The sequence below is a fragment of the Rhinoderma darwinii genome, chromosome 3 (assembly GCF_050947455.1).
Source record: "Rhinoderma darwinii isolate aRhiDar2 chromosome 3, aRhiDar2.hap1, whole genome shotgun sequence".
Taxonomy (NCBI): Eukaryota; Metazoa; Chordata; class Amphibia; order Anura; family Rhinodermatidae; genus Rhinoderma; species Rhinoderma darwinii.
This window is the reverse complement of record NC_134689.1, coordinates 48,827,495-48,852,162: the sequence shown is the minus strand read 5'-3', so window position 1 is coordinate 48,852,162 and position 24,668 is coordinate 48,827,495.

Genomic DNA, 24,668 nt, shown 5'->3' with positions numbered 1-24,668 from the left:
GGGTGGCAAGCTCAGGAGTGGGAGAGCCTATCGCGGCCTGGTCAGTCGGAGTTAGCTCCGCCCCCTGTCCATTTATACCTGCCGTGTTCTCTTCCTGTGCTTGTTATTCTTCTTGGATTCCTGGCCCCACTGCTGCCTTGCTCCAGCCTGCTTCTGCCGTGCTTCTGCCTTGCTTCAGTTCTGCTTATCCTGCTTCTCTTTGCCCCTGGCTTGCTTCCTGCTCCGTGCTCTCGTTGGTATACTCCACTATATCCTGATCCTGACTGACTCATTCACCGCTCCGTTTCCTCGCGGCGTTCCGTGGGCTACTGCCCCTTCCCTTCCGTGTTCCCTGTTTGTTCTCCCTTGCACTTAGACAGCGTAGGGACCGCCGCCAAGTTGTACCCCGTCGCCTAGGGCGGGTCGTTGCAAGTAGGCAGGGACAGGGCGGTGGGTAGATTAGGGCTCACTTGTTCCCTTCACCTCCTTCCTGCCATTACATAATAACAAGCCCATACCTAGTCTACCATTTCTCCTACGCTGACGCTATCATGGACCCCCTTGAGACCCTGACCCAGCAGATGCAGGGCCTCTCCCTACAGGTCCAGGCCCTGGCTCAGAGGGTCAACCAGGGTGACGCTGCCTTAGTAGTACCCCTCACCTCACCTCTAGAACCCGACCTCAAGTTACCTGACCGGTTCTCAGGGGACCGTAAGACTTTTCTCTCCTTCCGGGAGAGTTGCAGACTTTATTTCCGCCTAAAACCTCACTCCTCAGGTTCCGAGAACCAGCGGGTGGGTATCATTATATCCCGACTCCAGGAAGGGCCCCAAGAGTGGGCCTACTCCTTGGCTCCTGACGCCCCTAAACTTTCCTCCGTTGATCGTTTTTTCTCTGCCCTCGGACTCATTTACGACGAGACTGACAGGACTGCCTTAGCCGAGAGTCAGCTGGTGACCTTACGTCAGGGTAGGAGACCTGTTGAGGAATACTGTTCTGATTTTAGAAAGTGGTGCGTAGCTTCTCGGTGGAACGACCCGGCCCTAAGGTGCCAGTTTAGGTTAGGATTATCTGACGCCCTGAAGGATCTGCTGGTTAGCTACCCCTCTTCTGACTCCCTAGACCAGGTTATGGCCCTAGCAGTACGACTTGACCGACGTCTCAGGGAACGTCAGCTTGAACGTTTCAATGTGTTCCCCTCTGACTTCCCTGCGATTCCCCCCGAGGTCCCGTCTCCTCGCTCTTCCACGGAGGACTCGGAGGTACCTATGCAACTCGGGGCCTCCATGTCCCCTCGACAACGTAGAGAGTTTCGCAGGAAGAATGGTCTCTGCTTCTATTGTGGGGATGACAAGCATCTACTGAACACCTGTCCCAGGCGCAAGAATAAACAGCCGGAAAACTTCCGCGCCTAAGTGATCATCGGGGAGGTCACTTGGGCGCACAGGTATTTCCCGTTAATATGAAACGCAATAAAATTTTGCTTCCCTTTCAGGTCTCGTTTGCTGGCCGGTCTGCCACTGGCAGTGCCTTCGTGGATTCTGGCTCATCTGCTAATATCATGTCTGTGGAATTTGCTATGTCTCTAAAAATGCCTTTTATTGATTTGCCTTATCCTATCCCGGTAGTGGGTATCGAGTCTTGCTAATGGTTATTTTACTCAGCATACTCCTGTTTTTGAACTCCTTGTTGGCTCCATGCATTTGGAGCAGTGCTCTGTACTGGTGATGCAGGGATTATCGTCCGATCTGGTATTAGGTCTTCCCTGGTTGCAGCTGCATAATCCCACGTTTGATTGGAATACTGGGGATCTCACCAAATGGGGTAGTGAATGCCTGATGTCATGTCTTTCGGTTAACTCTATTTCTCCCCGGGAGGAGGTAAACACGCTTCCTGAGTTTGTTCAGGACTTCGCTGATGTGTTTTCTAAGGAGGCCTCCGAGGTGTTGCCCCCTCATAGAGATTACGATTGCGCCATCGATTTGGTGCCTGGTGCCAAGCTTCCTAAGGGTAGGATATTTAATCTTTCATGTCCTGAACGTGAAGCTATGAGGGAGTATATCCAAGAATGCCTGGCCAAGGGTTTCATTCGCCCCTCGACTTCTCCTGTAGGTGCTGGCTTCTTCTTCGTGGGGAAGAAGGATGGTGGTCTTAGGCCGTGCATTGATTATCGGAACCTGAATAAGGTCACCGTAAGGAACCAGTATCCCCTTCCTTTAATTCCGGATCTTTTTAATCAGGTTCAGGGGGCCCAATAGTTTTCTAAGTTCGATCTACGGGGGGCATATAACCTTATCCGCATCAAAGAGGGGGATGAGTGGAAAACTGCGTTCAACACACCCGAAGGTCATTTCGAATACCTGGTCATGCCCTTTGGGTTGTGTAATGCCCCTGCCGTCTTCCAGAATTTTATTAATGAAATTCTGAGAGATTACCTGGGTAATTTTCTTGTAGTGTACCTTGATGACATACTGGTGTTTTCCAAGGACTGGTCCTCCCATGTGGAGCATGTCAGGAAGGTCCTCCAGGTCCTCCGGGAAAATAATCTGTTTGCGAAGACCGAAAAATGTGTGTTTGGGGTACAGGAGATACCATTTTTAGGTCAAATCCTCACTCCTCATGAATTCCGCATGGACCCTGCCAAGGTTCAGGCTGTGGCGGAATGTGTCCAACCTTCCTCCCTGAAGGCGCTACAGTGTTTTTTGGGGTTCGCTAACTATTACAGGAGATTTATTGCCAACTTCTCGGTCGTCGCAAAGCCTCTTACGGACCTTACTCGCAAGGGTGCTGATGTCCTCCATTGGCCCCCTGAGGCCGTCCAGGCTTTTGAGACCCTCAAGAAGTGCTTTATCTCGGCCCCCGTGCTGGTTCAGCCCAACCAAAGGGAGCCATTTATTGTGGAGGTTGACGCATCCGAAATGGGAGTGGGGGCCGTCTTGTCCCAGGGTACCAGGTCCCTCACCCATCTCCGCCCCTGTGCTTACTTCTCTAGGAAGTTTTCGCACACGGAGAGTAACTATGATATTGGCAACCGCGAACTTTTAGCCATTAAATGGGCTTTTGAAGAGTGGCGTCACTTCCTGGAGGGGGCCAGACACCAGGTAACGGTCCTTACTGACCACAAGAATCTGGTTTTCCTAGAATCTGCCCGGAGGCTTAATCCTAGACTAGCTCGTTGGGCACTTTTCTTTACCAGATTTAATTTCTTGGTTACCTATAGGGCTGGGTCCAAAAATATTAAGGCTGATACACTATCTGGTCATCCTGGCATCTTGGGTACCAAACACCTCATTACCAGAAACTATTGGTGGCCTGGGTTGCCTAAAGACGTTAGGGCTTACGTCGCCGCTTGTGAGGTTTGTGCTAGGTCCAAGACCCCTAGGTCCCGACCTGCGGGCTTACTACGTTCCTTGCCCATTCCCCAGAGAACTTGGACCCATATCTCCATGGATTTTATCACCGATTTGCCTCCATCTCAGGGCAAGTCGGTGGTGTGGGTGGTAGTAGACCGCTTCAGCAAGATGTGCCACTTTGTGCCCCTTAAGAAACTACCTAACGCCAAGACGTTAGCTTCTTTGTTTGTTAAACACATTCTGCGTCTCCATGGGGCCCCAGTCAATATCGTTTCTGACAGAGGGGAACAATTTGTTTCCTTATTTTGGAGAGCTTTTTGTAAAAAGTTGGAGATTGATCTGTCCTTCTCCTCCGCCTTCCATCCCGAAACTAATGGCCAAACGGAAAGGACTTACAAATCCCTGGAACAATATATAAGGTGTTTCATCTCTGACTGTCAATTTGATTGGGTCTCATTCCTTCCCCTCGCCAAATTTTCCCTGAATAACCGGGTCAGTAACTCGTCAGGGGTCTCCCCGTTTTTCTGTAATTTCGGGTTTAACCCAAGGTTCTCCTCCGTTTCTCCTGGTTGCTCCAATAATCCCGAGGTAGAGGACGTTCATCGGGAACTGTGCACAGTCTGGGCCCAGGTTCAGAAGAACCTGGAGGCGTCCCAGAGCGTACAAAAGATTCAGGCTGATAGTAGACGTTCTGCTAACCCCCGGTTTGTCGTCGGGGATCTGGTCTGGTTGTCGTCCAGGAACTTGCGCCTTAAGGTCCCGTCCAGGAAGTTTGCTCCCCAATTTATTGGACCTTATAAGATCATTGAAGTCCTCAACCCTGTATCCTTCCGTCTGGAGCTGCCCCCATCCTTTCGCATACATGACGTCTTCCATGCCTCCCTCCTTAAACGCTGCTCCCCGTCCTGGTCCCCCTCGAGGAAACCTCCTGTTCCCGTTCTCACCCCTGAGGGGGTGGAATTCGAGGTGGCCAAGATTATGGACAGTAGGATGATCCAGGGCTCCCTCCAGTACCTGGTCCATTGGAGAGGATACGGGCCGGAGGAGGGGACTTGGGTACCTGCTCGTGATGTTCACGCTGGGGTATTGATCAGGAGGTTCCACCTTCTCTTCCCCACTAAACCGGGTCCTCTTAGTAAGGGTCCGGTGGCCCCTCATAAAAGGGGGAGTACTGTAAAGGATCAGCCAGGTACTACGTCTGTGTATACTCCCGGGATTAATCAGTCGACACCTGAGGCCAGACCTCTTAGACTGACACCGGCTCCCACCAACCAGGGTGGCAGGCTCAGGAGTGGGAGAGCCTATCGAGGCCTGGTCAGTCGGAGTTACCTCCGCCCCCTGTCTATTTATACCTGCCGTGTTCTCTTCCTCAGTGCTTGTTATTCTTCTTGGATTCCTGGCCCCACTGCTGCCTTGCTCCAGCCTGCTTCTGCCGTGCTTCTGCCTTGCTTCAGTTCCGCTTATCCTGCTTCGCTTTGCCCCTGGCTTGCTTCCTGCTCCGTGCTCTCGTTGGTATACTCCACTATATCCTGATCCTGACTGACTCATTCACCGCTCCGTTTCCTCGCGGCGTTCCGTGGGCTACTGCCCCTTCCCTTGCGTGTTCCCTTTTTGTTCTCCCTTGCACTTAGACAGCGTAGGGACTGCCGCCAAGTTGTACCCCGTCGCCTAGGGCGGGTCGTTGCAAGTAGGCAGGGACAGGGCGGTGGGTAGATTAGGGCTCACTTGTTCCCTTCACCTCCTTCCTGCCATTACAGGTCCTGTGAGCCAGAAGAGAACATAGTTACATAGTATGGCTGAAAAAAGACACATGTCCATCAAGTTCAACCAAGTGACGGGAAAAAGGAAGGGAAAAATTTCTACACATAGGAGCTAATACTTTTTTGTTCTAGGAAATTATCTAACCCTTTTTTAAAGCCATCTACTGTCCCTGCTGTGACCAGCTCCTGCGGTAGACTATTCCATAGATTCACAGTTCTCACAGTAAAGAAGGCATCAATGCTCCAATTCTCCTCAAGAGATTCCTCCTACGCTCTGGACCTAAAAAGAGGGGGCGTAAGGTGGGGTACTGTTGTGTTCGTGGTTGCTGACTGCCAGCACGCTGTACTTACAGGCAACCACGACCGCGCGACACTAAGAGCTTGTTGATGTCTCCCTCCTAAGAGATGCCAACTCACGCGGCTGCATCCTCCTGCCTCTGGGCTGTGCGCGCGCGCTCGTCCCCTGCCTTATAGGGCCAGCACGCACCAACTAAATGTTCCATAACCTATGCTCTCACTTCCTGGACTATATAAAGGGCTCTGCCCTTCCACCACTTGCCTGAGCAGTGTTGTTGTATTCCCATGTAAGTCTTGCAAATGGTCCCTTAGTTATTATCCTGCTCCCAGTGTTCCCGTATCCTACAACCTGTATCCCGTAACTGTGCTTGTTCCTGAGCTGCATCTAGTGTTGGGGTCGTGTTGTCATCTGCCACATCTGGTATCATCTGCCACATCTGGTGTCATCTTAACCCCTTAAGGACGCAGCCTAGTTTGGGGCTTAAAGGGGTTGTCCCAAGTTGACTAAAATTTTTTTTTTTAAACATTCTAAGCAGGAAATGAATTTTAAAACATTTGCTGTTAAAAAAATTTAAAAATTCATTTCCTAAGTGCCTTTTTTTTACACTTGATAACTCAGCAAGTGCTGGTTATCTTTTCTAAAAAGGGGCGTGAGCGGCTCGATGTCAATCAAGCCGCTCCGCTCTGCAGTGTGCGCGCTCCCGATGTTGCTAGATACTGTAGTTCTAGCAACATCGGGAGAATGTTCGTCTCAAGCGGGCATGGTAAGCCCGATTGAGACGAACTTACCGTGAATGTCATCAACCCTACAATACACTACACTACATTACACTACACTACATTCACCCCGTTTCGGCAAACAACTTCTCTCTCCCCCTGTCACTACATGTAATTTGTGTACCCGCCGCATCGGTGCTGCATCAGCACCCGGCGAACAACTAAAAATATATAAAAAAAATAAACTCGCCTAAGACGTTCTAACGGCGCTCTGAACGGCCCCGTCACTTGCCATCTTCCTTCTTCTTGGCGCCGCTCGCATTCATAGTAACAATGCGTTGTGGCGCTGATGACGTAATCATATCAGGCACACGTGATTACGTCATCTGCGCCCACCGCTATGTTATTGTGAATGGGAGCAGTAAGAAGAAAAGTGACGGGATCGTTCAGCTCTTCGTGGGAACGTCTTAGGTGAGTTTATTTTTGTATGTATGTTGTCATGTATGTGTATATTTGCATGTATGTATGTATGTATGTATATGTATGTTTTCTTGTATGTATGTTGTCATGTTTGTATGTGTATGTATGTTTGCTTGTATGTATGTTTGCTTGTATGTATGTTTGCTTGTATGTATGTTGTCATGTTTGTATGTGTATATGTGTGTATATGTGCATGTATGTTTGCATGTATGTATGTTTGCATGTATGTATGTATGTATGTATGTATGTTTGCATGTATGTATGTTTGCATGTATGTTTGTATGTATGTTTTCATGTATGTATGTTGTCATGTTTGTATGTGTATATGTGTGTATATGTGCATGTATGTTTGCATGTATGTATGTTTGCTTGTATGTATGTATGTATGTTTGCTTGTATGTATGTTTGCTTGTATGTATGTATGTTTGCTTGTATGTATGTATGTTTTCTTGTATGTATGTATGTTTGCTTGTATGTATGTATGTTTTCTTGTATGTATGTATGTATGTTTTCTTGTATGTATGTATGTATGTATGTATGTATGTATGTATGTTTGCTTGTATGTATGTATGTTTGCTTGTATGTATGTATGTTTGCTTGTATGTATATATGTATGTTTGCTTGTATGTATGTTGTCATGTTTGTATGTGTATATGTGCATGTATGTGTATATGTGCATGTATGTTTGCATGTATGTATGTTTTCATGTATGTATGTTTGCATGTATGTATGCATGTATGTTTGCATTTATGTATGTTTGCATGTATGTTTGCATGTATGTATGTTTGCTTGTATGTATGTTTTCTTGTATGTATGTTGTCATGTTTGTATGTGTATATGTGCATGTATGTTTGCATGCATGTATGTTTGCTTGTATGTATGTTTTAATGTATGTATGTTTTCATGTATGTATGTTTGCATGTATGTATGTTTGCATGTATGTATGTTTGCATGTATGTATGTTTGCTTGCATGTATGTATGTTTGCTTGTATGTATGTTTGCTTGTATGTATGTTTGCTTGTATGTTTGCTTGTATGTATGTCTATGTGCATGTATGTTTGCATGTATGTATGTATGTTTGTTTGTATAAATGTCTGTATGGCCATGTATGATACTGTCTGCTGGCGCCCTGTTCCAAAGTGGCTTTGAGGGGCCTATGTATTAGAAACCCCCATAAAACACCCCATTTTGAAAACTAGACCTCTCAAAGTATTCAAAACAGCATTTAGAAAGTTTATTTAACCCTTTAGGCATTTCACAGGAATTAAAGCAAAGTGGAGGTGAAATTTGCAAATTTCATTTTTCTTGCTGAATTTCAATTGTATTAATTTTTTTCCTGTAACACAGAAGGTTTTACCAGAGAAACACTACTAAATATGTATTGTCCAGATTCTACAGTTTTTAGAAATGTCCCACATGTGTCTCTAGTGCGTTCGTGGACTAAAACACAAGCCCCAGAAGCAAAGAAGCACCTAGTGCATTTTGAGGCCTCTTTTTTTATTAGAATATATTTTAGGCAGCATGCCAGGTTTCAAGAGGTGTTGAGGTGCCAAAACAGTAGGAATCCCCCAAAAGTGACCCCATTTCTAAAATTACACCCCTCAAGGAATTAACTTATGGTTGTTGTTACCATTTTGACCCACCGTTTTTACACAGTACGTATTTGAATTGGGCTGTGAAATTTAAAAAATTTCATTTTTTCCAATAAAATGTCATTTTTCATAAAAATTTCTTATTTTCACAGGAAACAAAATACCCAATTTTGTTGCCCAATTTCTCCTGAATGCAGCAATACCCCATTTGTGGCGATAAACTGCCGTTTGGGCCCATGGGAGGCCTCAGAAGGGAAGGAGCGCTGTGTGTTCTTTGGAGTTCAGATTTTGCTGGATTGGTTTTTGGGTGCCATGTCGCATTTGCAGAGCCCCAGAGGTATCAAAGCAATGGAAACCCACCAGAAGTGACACCATTTTGGAAATTACACCCCTCAAGGAATTCATTTATGGGTAATTTGATCATTTAGACCCCATAGTTTCTTCACAGAACTTATTTGAATTGGGCTTGAAATTAAAAAAAAATATATTTTTTTCCAATAATATGTAGTTTTAGCTCAAAATTTCTTCTTTTCACAAGAAATAAAATACTCAATTTTGTTACCCAATTTGTCCTGAGTGCGGAAATACCCCATTTATGGTGATAAACTGCCGTTTGTGCCCATGGGAGAGCTCAGAACGAAAGGAGCGCTATTTGTTCTTTGGAGTCCAGATTTTGCTGGATTCGTTTTCGGGTGCCATGTCGCATTAGCAGAGCCCCAGAGGTATCAAAGCAATGGAAACCCACTAGAAGTGACCCCATTTTGGAAACTAAACCCCTCAGGGAATTGATTTATGGTTGTTGTGACCATTTTGACCGCACAGTTTTTTCACAGCGCGTAGTGGATCCTAGTGGATTTTGAGGCCTCCTTTTTATTAGGCACCATGTCCAGTTTGAAGAGGTCTTGTGGTGCCAAAACAGTGGATGGAAAACCCCCAAAAGTGACCCCATTTTGGAAACTAGACCCCTTGAGGAATTAATTTCAGTTTTCATGGGGTGCATGCGACTTTTTGATCCGTTTTTATTCTATTTTTAAATGGCGTGGTGACTAAAAAACAGCAATTCTACTATTGTTTTTTTCATTCTATTTTATTTACAGCGTTCACTGTGCGCTATAAATGTCATGTTCACTTTATTCTGTGGGGCGATACGATTACGGCGATACCAGATGTTTATAGTTTTCTTTTATGTCTTATGGCGTTTGCACAATAAAATACTTTTTGTAAAAAATCATTCACTTTTTGTGTTACCTTATTCTAAGAGCCATAACTTTTTTATTTTTCCATCAATAAATCCGTGCAAGGACTTATTTTTTGTGTAACGAACTGTAGTTTCGATCAGGACCATTTTTAGGCAAATGCGACTTTTTGATCGCTTTTTATTCCATTTTTTGGGAGGTGAAGTGACCAAACAATTGTGATTCTGGTACAGTTTATTATTATTTTCTTTTACGGCGTTCACCGCGCGGGATAAATAATGAAATAATTTTGTAGTTCAGGCCGTTACGGACGCGGCGATACCAATTATGTATAGTTTATTTGTTTGTTTATATATTTTTATTAAAAATAAAGGACTGATAAGGGGAAAAGGGGGATTTGTACTTTTATTAGTTTTAAAACTTTTATTTTCTTATTTTTACACATCTTTTTTGTAACTTTTTTTTTGCTTTATTACTTTGTCCCACTAGGGGACTTGAGGACAAGAGGCCCTGATCGCTATTCTAATACACTGCACTACATGCGTAGTGCAGTGTATTAGAACTGTCAGCTACTCACTGACAGCAAGCACAGTGGGTCCTGACTTGGTCAGGACCCACTAGGCTTCCGTCGATGGCATAGCCGGACGCCATTGTTATGGGTCCGGTTGCCATAGTCACCATCGCCGGTCGCTATCGTGTAGCAGGCCGGTGATTGTAGCTTAACCCCTAAAAAGCCGCGTTCGATATTGAATGCGGCTTTTAAGGGGTTAATCAGCGGGGACACAGCGATCGGTCCCCGCTGTGGGAGCTGCGGCAGCTGCTGTATGAGACATCAGCTGTCACAGCTCCTGTATGTGTCGGGAAGACGGACGAAATGGCCGTTACTCCCGCGACTTAATATTCCGTCGCTGAGCGCGAACGGCATGGTTAGCGCGATGGAATATTACGTCGCTGAGCGTTAAGGGGTTAAACGTCTGGTGTCATCTGCCACGTCATGCATTACCTGTGCCACATGTCTGCTACTCCAAGCATCTGCCTGAACATCCTCCCAGGTACTCTACCCCAGAGATTGTTATTGATTATAGCCTGGCCAGCTGTTACTCTGCTACGGCAGAGCGGTCTAGTGGGTCCACATACCCCACAGGTGTGACATGGAGGCTTCAACGCGCAACTTACAGGACACCTGAATTCAATGTTTGAGAGGTGTGTCCGAATACTTTTTGTCCATATAGCGTATCTGTCTTAGAAGTCAGTTATTTTATTGTCTACAAAAGTCTACAGCATTAATTGAAAATTAAATTAACATCTCATAGCTGCACTTTTGTAAACCATTGTGATCAAGTGAATGAAGATAGACTTCATAAATCATGGCTTGAATGGTCTGCATGTACTAAGGAAACAATAAAGTGAACAAAGACTCTCAGTGATTCATAAATACATAGGGTAAGAGGTAACATACGGTCATGTGAAATTAAGCAGATTCAAAGCTATGCATTTTTATGGCAAACAAAAATAGACAAGACAAGTAAAATGTTGTGCAACTTTTGACCTGCATACAATATGCTGTTGTGAAATTTACTCTTGGCGACAGGAATTAATACTGAATAGGTTGTATATCGTCGTGCAACAAATGAATCCACTTTTTGTAAAAAAAATTACTACATATTAAAATCTGTTGTGCTTTGTTGTTCTCCAAAGGTTATTTGTTTATAGAAGATGGCAAGAACCACACAATTGCTATGTAGGCCCTAATAAATAAAAGAATTGTTTGAATGGTTCGTTTTGTCACTGTCAATGGCAGATCATTGTTAGGGCGGTTCGGGCGACCACCCGGGGCCCAAGGCTTTCATAACATGTATGGGCCGGGCGGCACAGGCCCCCTCCCCTTGTATATAGGGCTACACAGCAATCTCCCACCCCTTGTATATAGTGCTACACAGCCCCCTTCTGCTTGTATATAGTGCCACACAGCCCCGCTCCCCTTGTATATAGTGCTACGCAGCAATGCCCCTTGTATCTAGTGCCACACAGCCCCCCTTCCTTGTATATAGTGCTACACAGCAATCCCCTCTCCCTTTGTTTATAGTGCCACACATCCCCCTCCCCTTGTATATAGTGCTACACAGCAATCACCTCCCCTGTATAGTGGCACATAGCCCCCCCCCCAAAAAAATTTTTTTACTTATCTTGCGACGTTTTCGCGATGGTTGGAGAGCTGCACTGCCTCTGGACGGGACGCATGCGCAGACCAGCGTGATGCAGTTATGTCATCACGCCGGCCTGCGCAGGGAGTCTTTCCATTGCCTTATAGGTTGCCTGATGGCGTCGCTAGCACCGGAGGAGGGCTCCGGTACTAGCGACTGCCACATTCACTAGTATCTGCATCCTCAGGACGCAGATACAAATGCATACTATAGGCTGCAGGCCAAGTTAGGGCCTGCTATAGGGAAAAAGGGAACAAAGCGCACATAGTGCATGAGCCTGTAAAATATGAGAACAATAGGATAAAGGTGGTCAATTATGCTGACCTGATGTTGTTATGCTAGGAGCATAACATCCCATGATGCGTGTCCAAGTTATACTTAGGTTGAGACAGTTGCAGCCCAAATTCCGGTTCGAAGATTGATAAAAATCCACTATGTAGATCCAGGAGATAAGGGGATAAAAAATGGAATATCCGAGGGCGCAGCTGTACTGAAAAATGCTTTTATTTGTACAACAACAACAACAACAATGTGTTTCAAGGCCGTACCGGCCTCTTCGTCAGGTTAGGTACAAGTGTTAGGTCTATTCATGATGACTATGCATTTATAGCTGGCCTAGAAATCACTACCGGGTTAGGTCATAGGTCAGAAGGTCAATTGTGTGAGCAAGGTACGGCAGTGAAGTATAAACATTATTCATTTAAAAACAACAGTTTTTCATTCATATTAAAGGTATATAAAAGATAAGGATCGTAGGTTAAAATATGGTTAAGCATTTTTTACAGAATAATAATATAAAAATAATAATGGATAAAACAATGGTTAGAAAACATTAATGAGAATATGTATAAAAAGATACAAAAATCCATAAATACATTTCAAGTGGAATGTCTCCGCAGTGTGTTTTTATTTGTTAGTGATAGTATGAAGTTTTTTATTATTATTTTGTACTTTCAGTTAAAACATCGTTCATTCCAAGCTGTCAGTGGTGTGTGTCATCGTCATGGTGATATGACGCTCCTAGGTGTGAGTCATATGAGCAAGGTGCGTTAATGAAGTGTGTAAGTTGTTCCCTATCAGAGAACAGACCCGTTTTACGTTAATATTCAAAATTATGCGAAAAGATAGAAATAATTTTTAATTTTTAAGAATAAGCATCCTAATCATGGAAGAAGTGATTTAGAAACATGTAAAAATATATACAATATATATATATATACAAAAATATATACACAAAGGTCTATTAGAAATGGAATATCTTTGAAGTGTGTATTTATTCACTGGGGGTGGTATGGGGTTTATTTCTTTCTTTATTTTTTGTTTATGTGTATGTTTGGTACTTATACTTTAGAGTATCGTTCTTTCAGAGCTGTCAGTGGTGTGTGTCGTTGTCATGGGGATGTGACGCTCCTGGGTATGAGTCATCTATGCAGAGAGTGCTGCTGCCGACTCAGAGAAAGGAGCCGTGCAGTTCGAGGACGACTAATCGGAACAAGAATACAAAGCAGCCACGGGTGAGAGAATTGCCTGTATTATAGCTCACAGATGTTAGTATATTCGTTTGTATATAGGATGATTCCTATATGTGTTGCTCTTAGGATTGTAAAAAAAAAGGAAAAAAGGGGTTACATAATGGTCTCTGTTACTTCATTGAGACCTGTTGGTTTTAATGTCTTGAGTTTATACATCCAGAAGATTTCTCTTCTGCAAAGAATATTATAACGGTCTTTTTGGTTTTCTTTGATGTGATCTATCGGGGTGATAGTGAAGCAGTTAAAATCACTATCATGTACTAGTGTGCAATGTCTGGATATACTGTGAAGTAAAAATTTATTTTTGCAAATGGATCTATGTTTATTTAATCGACATATTAATCTGTCGATTAAATAAACATAGATCCAATTGCAAAAATAAATTTTTACTTCACAGTATATACAGACATTGCACACTAGTACATGATAGTGATTTTAACTGCTTCACTATCACCCCGATCGATCACATCAAAGAAAACCAAAAAGACCGTTATAATATTCTTTGCAGAAGAGAAATCTTCTGGATGTATAAACTCAAGACATTAAAACCAACAGGTCTCAATGAAGTAACAGAGACCATTATGTAACCCCTTTTTTCCTTTTTTTTTACAATCCTAAGAGCAACACATATAGGAATCATCCTATATACAAACGAATATACTAACATCTGTGAGCTATAATACAGGCAATTCTCTCACCCGTGGCTGCTGTGTATTCTTGTTCCGATTAGTCGTCCTCGAACTGCACGGCTCCTTTCTCTGAGTCGGCAGCAGCACTCTCTGCATAGATGACTCATACCCAGGAGCGTCACATCACCATGACAACGACACACACCACTGACAGCTCTGAAAGAACTATACTCTAAAGTATAAGTACCAAACATTTGAAGTACACATAAACAAAAAATAAAGAAATAAATAAACCCCATACCACCCCCAGTGAATAAATACACACTTCAAAGATACTCCATTTCTAATAGACCTTTGTGTATATATTTTTGTATATATTTTTTGTATATATATATATTGTATATATTTTTACATGTTTCTAAATCACTTCTTCCATGATTAGGATGCTTATTCTTAAAAATTAAAAATTATTTCTATCTTTTCGCATAATTTTGAATATTAACGTAAAACGGGTTTGTTCTCTGATAGGGAACAACTTACACACTTCATTACCGCACCTTGCTCATATGACTCACACCTAGGAGCGTCATATCACCATGACGATGACACACACCACTGACAGCTTGGAATGAACGATGTTTTAACTGAAAGTACAAAATAATAATAAAAAATTACATACTATCACTAACAAATAAAAACACACTGCGGAGACATTCCACTTGAAATGTATTTATGGATTTTTGTATCTTTTTATACATATTCTCATTAATGTTTTCTAACCATTGTTTTATCCATTATTATTTTTATATTATTATTCTGTAAAAAATGCTTATCCATATTTTAACCTACGATCCTTATCTTTTATATACCTTTAATATGAATGAAAAACTGTTGTTTTTAAATGAATAATTTTTATATACCTTTAATATGAATGAAAAACTGTTGTTTTTAAATGAATAATGTTTATACTTCACTGCCGTACCTTGCTCACACAATTGACCTTCTGACCTATGACCTAACCCGGTAGTGATTTCTAGGCCAGCTATAAATGCACAGTCATCATGAATAGACCTAACACTTGTACCTAACCTGACGAAGAGGCCGGTACGGCCTTGAAACACATTGTTGTTGTTGTTGTACAAATAAAAGCATTTTTCAGTACAGCTGCGCCCTCGGATATTCCATTTTTTATCCCCTTATCTCCTGAAGTTAGGGCCTGCAACCTATAAGGCAATGGAAAGACTCCCTGCGCAGGCCGGCGTGATGACATAACTGCATCACGCTGGTCTGCGCATGCGTCCCACCCAGAGGCAGTGCAGCTCTCCAACCATCGCAAAAATGGGGCAAGATAAGTACAATTTTTGGGGGGGGGGGGGGGGGGGCTATGTGGCACTATACAGGGGAGGTGATTGCTGTGTAGCACTATATACAAGGGGAGGGGGATGTGTGGCACTATAAACAAAGGGAGAGGGGATTGCTGTGTAGCACTATATACAATAGGAGGGGGGATGTGTGCCACTATATACAAGGGGAGGGGGATTGCTGTGTAGCACCATATACAAGGAAGGGGGGCTGTGTGGCACTAGATACAACGGGCATTGCTGCATAGCACTATATACAAGGGGAGCGGGGCTGTGTGGCACTATATACAAGCAGAAGGGGGCTGTGTAGCACTATATACAAGGGGAGGGGGGCTGTGTGGCACTATATGCATGGGGGGCTGTGTGGCACTATATACAAGGGGAGGACTGTATGGCACTATATACAAGGGGGGCTGTGTGGCACTATTTACAAGAGAAGAAGGGCTGAGTGTGTAAAGGATCTGCCAGGCACAGCTTCGGGGTTAACTCCCATAGGTAATCAGTCTGCACCTGAATCTACGTCTCTGAGACTGACTCCATCTTCCACCAGTCAGGATGGTAGGCTTAGGAGTGGGAGAGCCTATCGCAGCCTGGCCAGATGGAGCTAGCTCCCGCCCTCTGTCTATTTATACCTGCCTTGCCTGTTCCTCCTTTGCTTGTGATTCTTTTCGTGTGGTTTCCTGGCCCAGCTACAGCTCCTAACTATTTGATCCTGCTCCATACTGACCCTGGCTTACTGACTACTCTCCTTCTCTGCGTTTGGTACCTCGTGCTCTCCTGGTTTGACTTGGCTCGTTCACCACTCTTGTTGCTCACGGTGTTTCCGTGGGCAACTGCCCCTTTCCCTTTGCTTTGTATTCCCTTGTATGTTTGTCTCGTGCACTTACTGAGCGTAGGGACCGCCGCCCAGCCAGTTGTACCCCGTCGCCTAGGCAGGGTCGTTGCAAGTAGGCAGGGACAGAGTGGCGGGTAGATTAGGGCTCACTTGTTCGTTTCCCTACCCCCGTCGTTACATAATCACAAGCCCATACCTAGTCTACCCTGGTCCCTGACACCACTATGGACCCCCTTGAGACCCTGGCTCAGCAAATGCAGGGTCTCTCCCTACAAGTCCAGGCCCTGACTCTCAGGGTCAACCAGCCTGATGCTACCTTGGTAGTTCCCCTCACCTCACCTCCTGAACCCCACCTCAAGTTGCCCGAGCGGTTCTCAGGGGACCGGAGGGCTTTTCTCTCCTTTCGGGAGAGTTGTAGGCTTTACTTTCGCTTAAAGCCTCATTCCTCAGGTTCTGAGAACCAGCGGGTGGGTATAATTATGTCCCGGCTCCAGGAAGGGCCCCAAGAGTGGGCCTTCTCCTTGGCTCCTGACGCCCCTGAACTTTCCTCCGTTGATCGTTTCTTTTCTGCTCTCGGACTCATTTATGAAGAGACTGACAGGACTGCCTTTGCCGAGAGTCAGCTGGTGACCTTACGTCAGGGTAAGAGACCTGTTGAGGAGTATTGTTCTGACTTTAGGAAGTGGTGCGTAGCTTCTCGGTGGAATGACCCTGCCTTAAGGTGCCAGTTTAGGTTGGGTCTGTCGAATGCCCTGAAAGACCTGCTAGTTAGCTATCCCTCTTCTGACTCCCTAGACCAGGTTATGGCTTTAGCGGTACGACTTGACCGACGTCTCAGGGAACGATAACGTGAACGTTTATGTGTTTTCTCCTCCGACACCCCCATGATGCCTCCTGAGGTTCCGTTGCTTCGTTCCTCCCCGGAAGACTCAGAGGTACCTATGCAACTCGGGGCCTCCGTGTCCCCCCAACAACGTAGAGATTTCCGCAGGAAGAATGGTCTCTGCTTCTACTGTGGGGATGACAAGCATCAAGTGAACAACTGTCCTAAGCGTAAGAATGCAGCCGGAGAACTTCCGCGCCTAAGTGATCATCGGGGAGGTCACTTGGGCGCACAGGTATTTCCCGTAAATATGAAACGTAATAAGATCTTGCTTCCCTTTCAGGTCTCTTTTGGTGGTAGGTCTGCTACCGGCAGTGACTTCGTGGATTCAGGGTCCTCTGCTAATATCATGTCTGTGGAATTTGCTATGTCTCTTGCTATGCCTTTGATTGATTTGCCTAAACCTGTCCCGGTAGTGGGTATCGACTCCACTCCTCTTGCTAATGGTTATTTTACACAGCATACCCCTGTTTTTGAACTCCTTGTTGGCTCCATGCATTTGGAGCAGTGCTCTGTACTGTTAATGCAGGGATTATCGTCCGATTTGGTTTTAGGCCTTCCCTGGTTGCAGTTGCATAATCCCACGTTTGACTTGAATCCTGTGGAGCTGACCAAATGGGGTAATGAATGTTTGACGTCATGTTTTTCTGTTAATTCTATTTCTCCCCCTGAGGAGGTGAACACGCTACCTGAGTTTGTTCAGGCCTTCGCTGATGTTTTCTCTAAGGAGGCCTCCGAAGTGTTACCTCCTCATAGAGAATACGATTGCGCTATCGAATTGGTACCAGGAGCTAAGCTTCCTAAGGGTAGAATATTTAATCTTTCTTGTCCCGAACGTGAAGCCATGAGAGAGTATATCCAGGAATGCCTGGCCAAGGGTTACATTCGCCCCTCTACTTCTCCGGTAGGTGCTGGCTTCTTCTTCGTAGGGAAGAAGGATGGTGGTCTTAGGCCATGCATTGACTACTGTAACCTGAATAAGGTCACTGTAAGGAACCAGTATCCCCTTCCTTTGATTCCTGATCTCTTTAATCAGGTTCAGGGGGCCCAATGGTTCTCTAAGTTTGATCTACGGGGGGCGTATAACCTTATCCGCATCAAAGAGGGGGATGAGTGGAAGACTGCGTTTAACATGCCCGAAGGTCATTTCGAATACCTCGTCATGCCCTTTGGGTTGTGTAATGCTCCGGCGGTCTTCCAGAATTTCATAAATGAGATTTTGAGAGATTACCTGGGGATATTTCTTGTAGTGTACCTTGATGACATACTGGTGTTTTCCAAGGACTGGTCCTCCCACATTGAGCATGTCAGGAAGGTGCTCCAGGTCCTTCGGGAAAACAAACTGTTTGCAAAAACTGAAAAATGTGTGTTTGGGGTACAGGAGATACCATTTTTGGGTCAAATCCTCACTCCTCATGAATTCCGCATGGATCCCGCCAAGGTTCAGGCTGTGGCGGAATGTGTCCAACCTGCCTCCCTGAAGGCGTTACAGTGTTTTTTGGGGTTTGCTAATTATTACAGGAGATTTATTGCTAACTTCTCGGTCATCGCTAAGCCTCTTACGGACCTCACTCGCAAAGGTGCTGATCTCCTCCACTGGCCTCCTGAGGCTGTCCAGGCTTTTGAGGTCCTTAAGAAGTGCTTTATCTCGGCCCCGGTGCTGGTTCAGCCCAACCAAATGGAGCCATTTATCGTGGAAGTTGATGCATCCGAGGTGGGAGTGGGGGCTGTCTTGTCCCAGGGTACCAGGTTCCTCACCCATCTCCGCCCCTGTGCCTACTTCTCCAGGAAGTTTTCGCCCACTGAGAGTAACTATGATATTGGCAACTGCGAACTCTTAGCCATTAAATGGGCATTTGAAGAGTGGCGCCACTTCCTGGAGGGGGCTAGGCACCAGGTAACGGTCCTTACCGACCACAAGAATCTGGTTTTCCTAGAATCTGCCCGGAGGCTAAACCCGAGACAAGCACAATGGGCGCTATTTTTACCAGATTCAACTTTTTGGTTACCTATAGGGCTGGGTCTAAAAATATTAAGGCCGATGCACTGTCGCGTAGCTTCATGGCTAGCCCTCCTTCGGAGGAAGATCCTGCTTGTATTTTGCCTCCCGGTATAATCATTTCTTCTATTGATTCTGATTTAGTCTCTGAAATTGCGGCTGATCAAGGTTCAGCTCCCGGGAACCTTCCTGACGACAAGCTGTTTGTTCCCCTACAATACTGGTTAAGGGTACTTAGGGAAAATCATGACTCCGCACTATCTGGTAATCCAGGCATCCTGGGTACCAAACACCTCATTGCCAGAAACTATTGGTGGCCTTGGTTGCCTAAAGACGTTAAGGCCTACGTCGCCGCTTGTGAGGTTTGTGCTAGGTCCAAGACTCCCAGGTCCCGACCAGCGGGCTTACTACGTTCGTTGCCCATTCCCCAGAGACCTTGGACACATATCTCCATGGATTTTATCACCAATTTGCCTCCATCCCAAGGCAAGTCGATGGTGTGGGTGGTAGTAGACCGCTTCAGTAAGATGTGCCACTTTGTGCCCCTCAAGAAACTACCCAACGCCAAGACGTTAGCTACCTTGTTTGTCAAACACATCCTGCATGGGGTCTCCATGGGGTCCCTGTCAATATTGTTTCTTTGTTTTGGAGAGCTTTCTGTAAAAAGTTGGAGATTGATCTGTCCTTCTCCTCTGCCTTCCATCCTGAAACCAATGGCCAAACTGAGAGGACTAATCAATCTCTAGAACAATATGTAAGGTGTTTTATCTCTGACTGTCAATATGATTGGGTCTCATTCATTCCCCTCGCCGAATTTTCCCTTAATAACCGGGTCAGTAACTCATCAGGGGTCTCCCCCTTTTTCTGTAATTTTGGGTTTAATCCACGGTTCTCCTCCGTTTCACCTGGTAGTTCTAACAATCCCGAGGCAGAGGTCGTTCATCGGGAACTGTGCACAGTCTGGGCCCAGGTTCAGAAGACCCTAGAGGCGTCCCAGAGCGTACAAAAAACTCAGGCTGATAGAAAACGTTCTGCTAACCCCTTGTTTATGGTCGGGGATCTGGTGTGGTTATCGTCTAGGAACTTGCGTCTTAAGGTCCCGTCCAAGAAGTTTGCTCCCCGGTTTATTGGGCCATATAAGGTCATTGAAGTCCTCAATCCTGTCTCCTTCCGGCTGGAGTTACCCCCATCTTTTCGTATACACGACGTGTTTCATGCCTCCCTCCTTAAACGCTGCTCCCCGTCCTTGGCTCCCTCGAGGAAACCTCCTGTTCCCGTTCTCACCCCTGAGGGGGTGGAATTCGAGGTGGCCAAGATTGTGGACAGCAAGATGGTCCAAGGCTCCCTCCAGTACCTGGTCCATTGGAGAGGATACGGGCCTGAGGAGAGGACTTGGGTACCCGCCCGGGATGTTCATGATGGGGTATTGGTCAGGAAGTTCCACCTTCGTTTCCCCAGTAAACCAGGTCCACTTAGAAAGGGTCCGGTGGCCACACAATAAAAGGGGGGGGTACTGTAAAGGATCTGCCAGGCACAGCTTCGGGGTTAACTCCCATAGGTAATCAGTCTGCACCTGAATCTACGTCTCTGAGACTGACTCCATCTTCCACCACTCAGGATGGCAGGCTTAGGAGTGGGAGAGCCTATCGCAGCCTGGCCAGACGGAGCTAGCTCCCGCCCTCTGTCTATTTATACCTGCCTTTCCTGTTCCTGCTTTGCTTGTGATTCTTTTCGTGTGGTTTCCTGGCCCAGCTACAGCTCCTAACTATTTGATCCTGCTCCATACTGACCCTGGCTTACTGACTACTCTCCTTCTCTGCGTTGGGTACCTCGTGCTCTCCTGGTTTGACTTGGCTCGTTCACCACTCTGGTTGCTCACGGTGTTTCCGTGGGCAACTGCCCCTTTCCCTTTGCTTTGTATTCGCTTGTATGTTTGTCTCGTGCACTTACTGAGCGTAGGGACTGCCGCCCAGTTGTACCCCGTCGCCTAGGGCGGGTCGTTGCAAGTAGGCAGGGACAGAGTGGCGGGTAGATTAGGGCTCACTTGTTCGTTTCCCTACCCCCGTCGTTACAGAGTGGAGCTATCTACAGGGGGGTCTGTGTGGCACTACCTACAGGGGGGTCTATGTTGCGATATCTACAGGGGGGTTGTGTGTGGCGCTATCCAGAGGGGGCTGTGTGTGGCGCTATGTATAGGTAGGGCTGTGTGTGCCGCTATCTATTGGGGGGCTGTGTGTGATGCCCTCTACGGGGAGATATGTGTGGCGCTATCAACAGGGGGACTGTGTGTGACGCTATCTACAGGGGGCTGTGTGTGGCGCTATCCACAGGGGGCTGTGTGTGGCACTATCCACAGGGGGGGGGGTGGCGCTCCCTACAAGTGGGGGTGTGGCGCTATCTTTAGGTAGGGCTGTGTGTGATGCCATCTACAGCGGCTTGTGTGTGGTGCTTTCTATAGGGGGTTTGTTGTGCTATCTACAGGGGGCTGTGTGTGTGACGCTATCTACAGGGGGCTGTGTGTATGTGGTGCTATACTTTACAGTGTGTGACACAATTATAGTCAGGGGCACAGTTTTTGGTACTACTTTTTCTGTGGCGCAGCGTATGGCAACGTGATAATTTTATCTTCATTTATAGGTGTGGAAATGTTATATTTAGTGGCATTGTGTGTTGCACCATGATAATTTTATCTTCGTTTATAGGTGTGGAAATATTGGAAAAGTGAGGAGCCGAAGACATCTGAGTGGCAAATTCTGGAGAAATGGGCCATGGCCGGGATAAGTCGTCATGAAGTCTGGACCGTATGGAGAAGAAAAGAGGAAGAAAAACTACTAGAATCTGTCTGTCATCTCTCCTGATATGTTTATTATAGGAAATCCTTGTTTTTCACAAAATGTCTTTGTGCAGTCCAGGACTGATAGAAAAATGACTGTTACCATTCCCTTTGTCAGGAGTATGTGTCCCTGCACAGTGTGATACTGTTAGTATGTAGCGATACAGCCCTTTGACAAGGGGAATCGTAACACCCATTTGTTAATGCCTGCCCAAAAATGTAGTGTTAACAATAGTTAAGGCGTGGCAGGGCGGCGGTGGAAAAGGGGGTCCCAAGTTTGAGTGACAGCCCATTTCCTATGGTCTACTTAATCCACCACTGGTCACTGTGTAATGTCTGTTATTGTCTCTGCATGTTCCCTCTCAATTGTAAAGTGCCGCGGAATAAGTTGGCGCAATATATTATTATTATTATTAAGTTACTATGCCACCCATACCTGTTAACCTCTTAAATAGTTTTTTCATGTTTACGTATACAGGAATTTAAAGACGCATATTTGAAAACAACATGTTGTTGCATGATACTTACTGTGTATGTTCCTCATTCCATTGGTTTATTTTGTACATATTACTCACTGTAATTTTAGCTGTTTCATAATTTTTTTAGCCTCAAATGGACACTAACTTTTCAATCAACTTATGCTAATCTAATACTATATATATATATATATATATATATATATATATATATATATATATATATATATATATATATATAGTAGAAAAAGGAAGAGCAGCACATATAAATGCAAAATAAGCGTAGTTGTGTGAGCACAAGCCTTAGGACCTCAGACTCCAGTCCCACATATTTATTTCCAAACTAATAGGCAGCACTACACAAGACTCCAATTCAGTGAAAAAAGGTTTATTCACTGATACGACATTGCAACGTTTCAGCCCACATGGGCCTTTCTCAAGCAAAATGTTTATTTATCAACTTTGTAATTTACTTACTGATAAAACTTAGTTGTTTTAGCCATACAAATTTTGTGTGAAGTTAGTGCCACATTTGTCTCCCTTACTTTAATCTGCTATCCACTCCCTGTTGTTAAGCAAAATCCTTCTCTAGTTACAGAGCAGAGGATACGGACTACAGGAAGTAAGGTGTGTCTCTTCACAGCCTGCCAATAGAAGTCTATGGATAAGGGAGGGGGAGCAGGAGCATAGAGAGAGAGAGAGAGAGACACAGAGAGAGAGACATGCTGCCTATAGAAGTCTATGGAGAGGGGAGGGGAGCAGGAGCAGAGAGACACAGACAAGCTGCCCATAGAAGTCTATGGACAGGGGAGGGGGTGCAGGAGGAGTGAGCAGGGATGGGAAAAACAGACACGCTGTCCATCAAAGGCCAAGGAGGGGGGAGAGAAGAATAAAGTGAGAAAGATGCTGCCTATAGAAGTCTTTGGAGAGGAAAAGGTGGAGCAGGAGAAAGAGAGAGAAAGAAAACAAAGGCTGCTGGTAAGTGTTATATGTCATCCCAGTGTTGGATTCTCAGCTACACGGCTCCTTACTTCTATATAATGTCCTCCATGTTGCTGCAGCTTCTATATATGTGATAGTTATAGGAGAGCAGGATTCTCCTCTTCTCCGTGTGCAGTGTATAGAAGACAAGATAGCCGCTCCACGCAATAGCTCAGGGAAAACTGAGAATTAGATATAGAGCCTGCAGGAAAAACAACAAAAAAAATGCAAAATATAAGTCATACAATGGCCAGAAATAGTGTTATTCTTCATGTAAACATAGATGACAGATTATTCCTGAAAAGTTGGGTACACTTTAAGGAAAAAAAAATTTCTCTTATACTCAACAGAATATATGAATTGAAATAAAATTAAACATATTATTGATGGTTTCTTAAAAAATACTTCTGCTAAAACAAAGCATAATTTATACAATAAGGCTTTGTTCACATTTTTTAGTTTATAATGGAAGACGGATCCGTTGCACTGCGGTTAACAATTGATGCCTGACAGATAGCATTAACTTTCAATCTGGTCGCTCTGGTTCCGCCGAGGTCTCAGTCGTTTTGAGGGAAATAATAGCACTTCAAAATCTGCAATGTAGGCTGCGAATGCAGATGTGAACATAGCATTATGTAGAATAAAAATAAAATTTCATAAATAACTATAGAATGTTATTTATTATTAAAAAATAATGGTATTTATAATATATAGTACACAGACACAAATACATGCAGATAATGATTTTCAGTTCCATTACATCTTACGCATACTGGTGCTTTTTGATAAGACCATTCCCTTCCAGACTAAAGTTCACCATTTACTTAAGTTTTCTAGGCTTTCACCTCCATTGACACAACCAGAAGTCTATCCCAGTATATACAATAGAAGGCCCCATGCACACGACCGTGCCCGGAATCACGGCCCGCGATTGCGGGCACAGCCGGCCGCCGACTGACAGCCGCATTTTTGGGCCGTGCTCCCATACAAAGTATGGGAGCACGGCCCGCAAAATGCAAAAGAACGGACATGTTCCATAATTCCCGGAACATTTCCACGGCACGGACACCCTTCCGTAGTGCTACGGAAAGGTGTCCGCGTTCAATGAAAGTGAATGGCTCCGTTTTTGCGGACCGCAATTGCTGTCCGCAAAAACGGAGGCTTTTTACGGTCGTGTGCATGGGGCCTTAGCCCCTGTTAATATCACATTTGTATGAATTGTGTCATTGAAGATATGCCCCAGACCAGGGGTTAGCAACCAGAGGCCCTCTAGCTGTTGTGAAACTACAACTCCCAGAATGCTCTGACAGCCTGCAAAGTTGTAGTTTCACAACAGCTGGAGTACTGCTAGCTGCTGACCTCTGGTCTAGATGTATGCCACTCTATGTCTATACAGCTGCAATAATAGTTTGCCATCCATTGACTCTCATTGTATGTCACACGGTTTACTTTTTGACAGGAAATACTTGTATTAATAAGCATAGACAATACTTTGCAATACAGTAAGAAAAAAAAAAAAGGTATACCGTTGTTTATTGGACAACATAGTCTGCTAAAAGG